Source organism: Myotis yumanensis, unplaced genomic scaffold (genome assembly GCF_028538775.1).
Source record: "Myotis yumanensis isolate MYYU_CA2020_CCGP unplaced genomic scaffold, mMyoYum1.0.hap1 SCAF_17, whole genome shotgun sequence".
Classification (NCBI taxonomy): Eukaryota; Metazoa; Chordata; class Mammalia; order Chiroptera; family Vespertilionidae; genus Myotis; species Myotis yumanensis.
The window spans coordinates 14,022,012-14,030,059 of NW_027223768.1; positions in this window are offsets into that span (position 1 = coordinate 14,022,012).

The window sequence follows — 8,048 nt, forward strand, 5'->3', positions numbered from 1 at the left end:
CAGCTGCTGTCCCAGCAAACACTCAGGCCTCGGTGTCTGGCAGACTTGGGTCTGAAGCCGGGCTCTGCCATTTGCTAGAATGGAGGGCTGAGGATGGAATGCATCACTTGGTGAAACCAGTGCTAACAGGAATCAACATAAATCAGCGTGATTAACCATCACCCAGAAACACTCACCTTGAGAGATATGTTCTGATGTGTCCCGACAAACCCAGGGAATTGTGCAAATCTCAGAAAGGGACTCAGGCCAGCTTCCGTGAAAGGAAGGTGACGGGAGAATGAGCAGTGGTTGTAAGAATTATAGGCTGTTGCTCCTGAGGAAGTGGTTGAAAGTGACATTTGAAGAGAGCAATGAGTGATGCTAGAAAATAGCTACTGCAGAGAAGTTAAGATGTTGGGTTCTGAGTTTGAATCTTGACTCTTCCATGTTGTGGTTCTGTTCATCAAGGCCTTTCAGCTATAAGAGACAGAAGGTCAATGAACGCCCACTGAAGTAGCAAAAAAGGGGTGTATCGTTGTTACATCACAGGTTTGCAGGTTCAGCGAACCACAGCCTGGGGGGCTAGAACAGGAAACTCAACACCACCGTCCTTCCATCCTCCCATCTGTCCATCCTTCTCTCATCACTGTCTGTCTCCCTTGGCATGTGGGCGGGACCTCTCTATACAATGAGAAGCATGGTCACAGACTACTCCAGCTTTATAAACCCAGCGTGCATGTATCCCGGGAAGAGCCTTGACTGGCCCTGCTTGGTTCGTGCACTCAGCCATGAGCCAATCCCTAATTCTAAGAAGTCAGGGCGCTACGATTGACCGTGTGGGTCATGCACTCAGACCTGTCGTCCAGCGCCTCTTACCAAAAGAAGAAAGCAAGTTACCTCAGTCGCTACATTCACCAAGTGACCTTACAAACATCACTTAACCTCCTTCTGAGCATCGGTTTGCTCTTCTGTAACGTGATACTGTCACTCCCCTCACAGATCAAATGAGATAACACAAGCCAAGCACATGGTGAGCACTCAGTGTATGTTGTTAGATGCAGCAGTAGAAGAAGCCATGACACACAGCAGGAGCCAGCATCCTTGCTGAGTGAGGCGGTCTGACATGTCGGCAACATGAAACCACGATCCAACCTCACACATGCGCTGAGACACAAGGACGAGGACAGTCCACCTCTGGTTTCCCTGTCAATACTCGTTTGTCCTTTGAGCCCTCGTGTTGTCATCTGCTAATGTCAGGTGTTAACAGTTTAAGAACAAAACAATCAAGAAAACCTTGAGCCGAACTGGTTTGGCTCAGTGGATAGAGTGTCGGCCTGCGGACTCAAGGGTCCCAGGTTGAGGGCACATCCCCACTAGGGGGCGTGCAGGAGGCAGCTGATAGATCTCTCTAATTGATGTTTCTAACTCTCTGTCCCTCTTCCTTCTTCTCTGTAAAAAATCAATAAAATATATTTTTTTAAAAAAAGAAAGAAAACCTTGAAAGTGAGAAAAGTCTGTTCGTTGGTTTCATCCTTCCTCCCCGCTTGGAAATGATCATATGTTTCCCTCTATAGCAGCGGTTCTCAACCTGTGGGTCGCGACCCCTTTGGGGGTCGAACGACCCTTTCACAGGGATCACCTAAGACCATCGGAAAACACATATATAATTACATATTGTTTTTGTGATTAATCACTATGCTTTAATTATGTTCAATTTGTAACAATGAAATTGGGGGTCACCACAACATGAGGAACTGTATTAAAGGGTCGCGGCATGAGGAAGGTTGAGAACCACTGCTCTATAGTAACTGGCAAAACACCTAGGTCCGGCTTCAAAAATAGTGGAGTTTGGTGACAACTTCTCTTGATCTAGTTCGATGCCTCTCCATACCCCATTTCATAGGCAAGGAAATCAATTCCCTACACGGTGCAGATACACACGTGATCATCCCAGCTTACTTATGCAACCAACCCTTTATGACCCTTCACCTCCAGTCACCCCAGCTCTTTATTCACCAACCAGCTCTGGTTTGCATTTAGATTCTCAAAGGGACTTTCCTTCGGGGGGAGGAGGGAAGAGAGCTAATTTCTGGAAAGTTTGGGTTTACCATGCAGTCATAAGAATGAACAAGAATTCGTCTCTCAGAACAAGATCATCCCTAAGAGCAGTGATAAAAAAAAAAAAAAATGACTTTCTGAACCTGCCCAGCTTTGGGCCCGATAAACATCTTCCAAAAAGGGAAGAGGGCAGCAGACAGGTAAGGGAGAAGAAACTAAAGTTTCCTGAGTGTTTTCTCTGTACAAACATTGTTCTAAGTGCTCTGTGTGCGGATACATTATCTAATTTAATCCTCCCAACCACCCTATAATGTGGGCAATGTCTATGATTAATAGATCAGGAAACAGAAGCTCAAGAAATTAAGTGTAGAGCCAGGATTTGAATTCAGTTTGGCCTGGCAACAGAGCACCACTCCTCAATCACCCTGACAGCTACTCCTTCACCCAAAGCTCCTTCTCTGGCCACTTGCCTGGTTCCTCCTCCTCTCCTTAGCCCTGCCTGGCTTCTACCCTTTTCTCTCCTGATTGCTTCTCTCTGGATCCTTCCCCTCTCTCCCTCTGCCTCACAGCATCATCATCGCCTCAGTTTAAAGAACTCCTAAGATCCAAGGGTTTGAACCTGTACTCAGCCAGCCCCATCCTTCCAGCACCAAACTCTCACTGCTCCCCTAGTCGTCCAGGCCCCAATCCCCATCAGCTCCGCCTTGCTCTGTGGAACCCCAGATGTGGCCAAGCAGCCCTGCCAGCCACAGGTCCTCCCCAAGTGCTGCTGTCCTGACACAGCAACCTCCTCTGGACTGCAGCCTCTCCCCTCCTCATCCGTTCTGGTCATAGTTGTCCATGTTGTCGATCATTTGCTAAAAAACTTTCTGGGTCTCTCTACTGACTACCTCATCCATTAAACTCTTCAATGTTTCTGTGGACGAAAAGGGCCACATGCTCATCTGACTAACGCAGGGAAGGCCTGCCAGGTGGCCTTGCAAACTCAAGGACCTAAAGTAACCACAAGGGATGGTCTGAAATGAAAACTTTTTTAAAAATATATTTTATTGATTTTTTACAGAGAGGAAGAGAGAGGGATAGAGAGTTAGAAACATCGATGAGAGAGAAACACCGATCAGCCGCCTCCTGCACACCCCCCACCGGGGACATGCCCGCAACCAAGGCACATGCCCCTGACCGGAACCGAACCCGGGACCCTCCAGCCCGCAGGCCGACGCTCGCAGTTTATAGTGGGTAGTCATATCCTAGGCCGGTATGTTCCCTAGCAAAGAGCTGAGCCTATTATCTTTTTGCATCTACGATAACATACCTGTGGAATGTCAGGGTAACTTGTAACTTGCCTTTCTCCGGATCGCACAGGGCACAACCAATGCACCAGGGTGCCAGGGAGGAGACCACAAATTCCCTCATCGTTATTGTTACGTTAATTGTTGACGGTTAACTCTCCTGTACCCACCTATGTAAAAGAAGTATGTGTCTATCATTTTACTTTTTATCCAATCCTAGCCTGTCCATTGGTGATATTACAAAGAAGCTGGGAGAAATGTGGGATGTTGGGGAAAAAAAAGTCATCAAGCCTGAAAAAAGCAGAAAAAGAAGGAAGACGTGGAAGGTGAAGAGGATGAGGGGCAGGAGTATTACCGCGGAGACGATGACACCTTGGTTCTTGTCTTCTTAAAGGAAAGATCTCAATCGAGACAAAGTGCAGAAAAGCAAGCAAGAATTTATTGACCGCAGCAAAATCACACTTAAGACAGTGAAACAGGAAAGTGCATAGAAGAAGCAACAGGAGAGCCCAGGCTGGGCTGCTTGGGCTGACTGAGAAGTCAGAGAAAAGGTTCAGGGGTGTAGCCCGAGACACTGCCACTGCCCATTGCTCCCTTGGTTGTAAGTCTCATGGGGTCCCTTGAAGTTTAAGAGATGTGCCTGTGGGGGAAGGAGAGGGGCAAGGGAATGACACGGCATGCTCCTGGGGGGTGCAGGGGGAGGGGGGAGAGCCCGCGAAGAACTTCGGTTTCAGGGTTTTTAAAGGCTTAGCATTTAGGGGAGGTCTTAGGGGAGGATCAATAGACTATTCATCAGCTTTATGAGGATGTACCAAAATGAGATTTATTCTCTTAACTTCATATGTGTGTGGTTGGCAAATGGCACTAATTGGATTTCTGTTATCTATCTTCCTGAGTAGGGTGATTTAAGCTATTTACCCTCTGGTTTGGGAGGAGAAATGCAAACCACTTACTCTTATGTGTCCTTGGTTTAGGGAAGATAAGATTTACGATGTGGCTGTAAACTGCTGTTTAACCATCTGTCTTAGTTTCCCTATTCTGCGTGTCCGGAATTTTTCTAACTTTTGACTATCCTATAACAGGAGAAAGATGAAGATGAAGAAGATGATGATAAGTTGGTTCTAGGCAACTTTTTTTCTTGTCTATAAAGCATTTACCTACCCTGTACACAACTCATTCCTTTTAAAGAAAAAAACTGAAATTAAAGGCTGTGTAAGATTTGTTTTTGGTGGTTTTTTTTAACTAGAGGCCTGGTGCACGAATTTGTGCATGGGTGGAGTCCAGCCAGCCCACCCTGATCAGGGCGATTGGGAGCTGGGCGACTGGAGGGAGGGGCCGCTGGTGGTTGGCTGGCCCTGCCCCCTGGTCAAACTCCTGGTCTAGGGGACAATTTGCATATTAGCCTTTTATTATATAGGATATTTTTTTTAAAAAGATTTGTTTTTAAACTAACTATACAGTGTCTTTTTCTGTGTGTATAATTAACACACTACCAAATGTCTTTATTTATTTTTTTTCCCTTTAAAATATATTTTATTGACTTTTCACAGAGAGGAAGGGAGATGGACAGAGAGTTAGAAACATCGATGAGAGAGAAACATTGATCAGCTGCCTCCTGCACACTCCCCACTGGAGATGTGCCCACAACCAAGGTACATGCCCTTGACCGGAATCAAACCTGGGACCCTTGAGTCTGCAGGCCGATGCTCTATCCGCTGAGCCAAACCGGTTAGGGCCAAATGTCTTTTTTTAATGCTTTTTGTTTTATAATCCTCACTGATGATATGTGGTTTTATTTATTTTAGAGAGAGAAGAAGGGAGAGAGAAAAACATTGATCGGCTGCCTCTAACGGGGAATCGAACCTAGACCTAGGTATGTGCCCTGACTGGGAATTGAACCCAGGACCCTTCGGTGCACAGGACAAAGGTCCAACCAACTGAGCCACGTTGGCAGGGCCCAATGTGTGTTTGGATAGGCCTGTCCTGGTGGTATTTCCAATAGCCACTAACTTTGCCCGGTACAGTATGGGGGTTGTAAATTGGCATGGAAGTTTAAAGCAGGTTCTTGGTGCACAGCACAAATTAGTTACATGTGGGGATGGTAATGTTTTCATCTTCAGTTGTCTCTGATGCAGCTTTTATGAAACAATTGTTGTTCTCTTAACTGAATACCACTCTCTAATTGCAAAAAAACAAAAAAGTTGCAGCCATTTTGTTGACATTCTAAATGCTGCTAAGTAATACAATTTTTATTAGTAAAAAAGAAAAACTGTTCAGTAGTATAAATCTACACAAAAGAAGATATAAAACATTAAAAATAAAACAAACCCAGATGGTCTTCTTGGGCAAGTTTACCAAATCAAGGGGGGCAGGGAGGGCATGCAGGGCATCTTATACATATTTCCAGAAATGAAAAAAGGAGGAAATGCTGCCCAATTTACATTTTGTGGCAGGTGCAAAATAGCATTTGTAGTAAAGGCTGCTAGTTGCCCCCTTACCGTTTCTCCCCTTATCTCTCATAGCCAAAAGGACTTTGTATAGTTCAAAAACAAACTTACTTTTAAATTCAAATGAAGGCCATGCTCCCCAGCTTTTCTTGCAAGTAGGTGTAGCCACATGATTAAGCTCTGACCAAAATAAGCAGAAAGATGAGGTAAGTCACTTGTAATTCATGCCCTTAACGGCAGAGAACAGGCCACTTCTTCACCTTGCTGCTTGGAAAATGGATGAAACGTTTGGACTATACCAACTGGGGATGGCTGAGCAGAACCACCTACCAAACCAGGCCTAAGCCACCTCCTTCCAGATAGTATTTGACCAAGAAATAAACTCCTTCATTCAAACCACTGCTCTATTTGGTATGTGTGTACTAAGTAGATCACCTGAGATCCTGTTAACCTCAAAATAGAAGGCCAAAGTGAGAGGCAACAAGCATTTATCTGAGATGCAAAAGAATAGCTGTTCAAGAATCATTGATTTGGGCAGAAAGTCAAATGGTGTTTAGCTTAGAAGGTGATGACAAGGGGTATTTATGAGGACAGGGAATGAATGGATCATCTGCAGCAGGAGCATCACAGCCACCAAGCTGCGGTGGCCTCTGGGCATGTAAAGGGCACTCTTGGCCCTTCATCGTTATTGGGGCTAAGACACAGACAAGCGCCTCTGCCCTTGGGGCAGTCCACACAGAGTTCATAAAAGACGGATCGGGTCACCGTCACGGTGTCCTGGGCTAAGTCAAGTCACGTCACCTCTGACAGCTTCGCCTGTAAAAGGTGGATCGTGATTCTTGTTTCACGGGGCTGTCAGCAGGACTAAATGAGACTTGAATGAGAACGTGTTTTTAAAACTTTTAACATTGGACAAGCAGAAAGGATTGCTCAGGTTTCAAAAAGAAGTTACTAAAAATCTAAATGGAAAGAAAAACCAAAATGCACAGGAAGGTCAAAAGCTGACTCTGGTAGTTTTGGTTTTCTTACTCTAATGTGACAAAATAAGCCAGGTTCACCCTGACCAGTTTGGTGCAGTAGATAGAGCGTCGGCCTGCGAACTCAAGGGGCCCAGGTTCGATTCCGATCAAGGGCATGTACCTTGGTTGCGGGCACATCCCCAGTGGGGTGTGTGCAGGAGGCAGCTGATTGATGTTTCTCTCTCATCGATGTTTCTAACTCTCTATCCCTCTCCCTTCCTCTCTGTAAAAAATCAATAAAATATATTTTTTAAAAAATAAAAAAATAAGCCAGGTTCTCACCCTAGAGAATGGCAAGTCTGACTACAGAGGGGTTTGGCAGGCGCAATGTATTGGGCACCCACCACCTCAGATCCAAGTGGTTTAAATACTAGGCCAGGCCAGGGAAAGACCCGGGCAGAGGGGCCCTGCTCAATAGTACCGTGGGACTTGCTTCTGATCCTCCCTCCCCTCCTCTGCTCAGGCCTTGCTCGGGCTGTCTAGTCCCTGAACTTGTGGGTAAGACAGGAAGGCTTGCCCTTCTCCGGCCCTACCACTCCCCAGGGAAGCCTCAGCGGAGTGCCTGCTTCTGCAGTGACAGCTTTTGTCCCTCTGGGGCCTATCTGGCTCCGTGCCTGAAGCCAAAGCGCTGACTGCGGTTTAGATTCTCTGACCTCCACTAACATTCAGTGTCCTCCCCAGCACTCTAGGTTGGAGCTTAAATCTTCTAGAAACAGGCCTCTAGCTGGGGTCACACGCCTTCTCATTTCCTGCCAGCTGTTCTAAAGTCTTGGACGGATGGAAGTCCTGAACTCCAGGCATGTACCAGAGCACTGAAGGGAGCATAGCCCCTTCTCTCAAGGAAGCAGGAGCTGGGTCCGGAGGGACAGGGCTGGGGTTGACCCACCCGACACCCCACCACCCTCTTCTGAGACATTCAGTGTGGAGGATTGGAACGTGAGGAGCCGGTCGTCGGAAAGGAGGCAGGAAGTGCCTCTGGTATTTCCTGTGCATCCCTCACACCTTGGCTTTGAGAAGCTGCCTCCTCCACCACACCAAGGCCTGGGCCCCTGACTATCCTCTGTCCTATTCTCCAAGACTCCTTTCTCTCCCCTATGTGATCTGCTCACCTCAGGCTTCCATTCTAGTTCAGCTCATCCCGCCTCCAAAGCTTCCCCAGGTAGCCCCCCCGCCCCCAACGCCCCTATTGCTCTCTAAAGCAATAGTCTGTCTTCAGGGGGTTTGCTCTGAGCTTCCTGAAGGAATTGGGGGTTTGG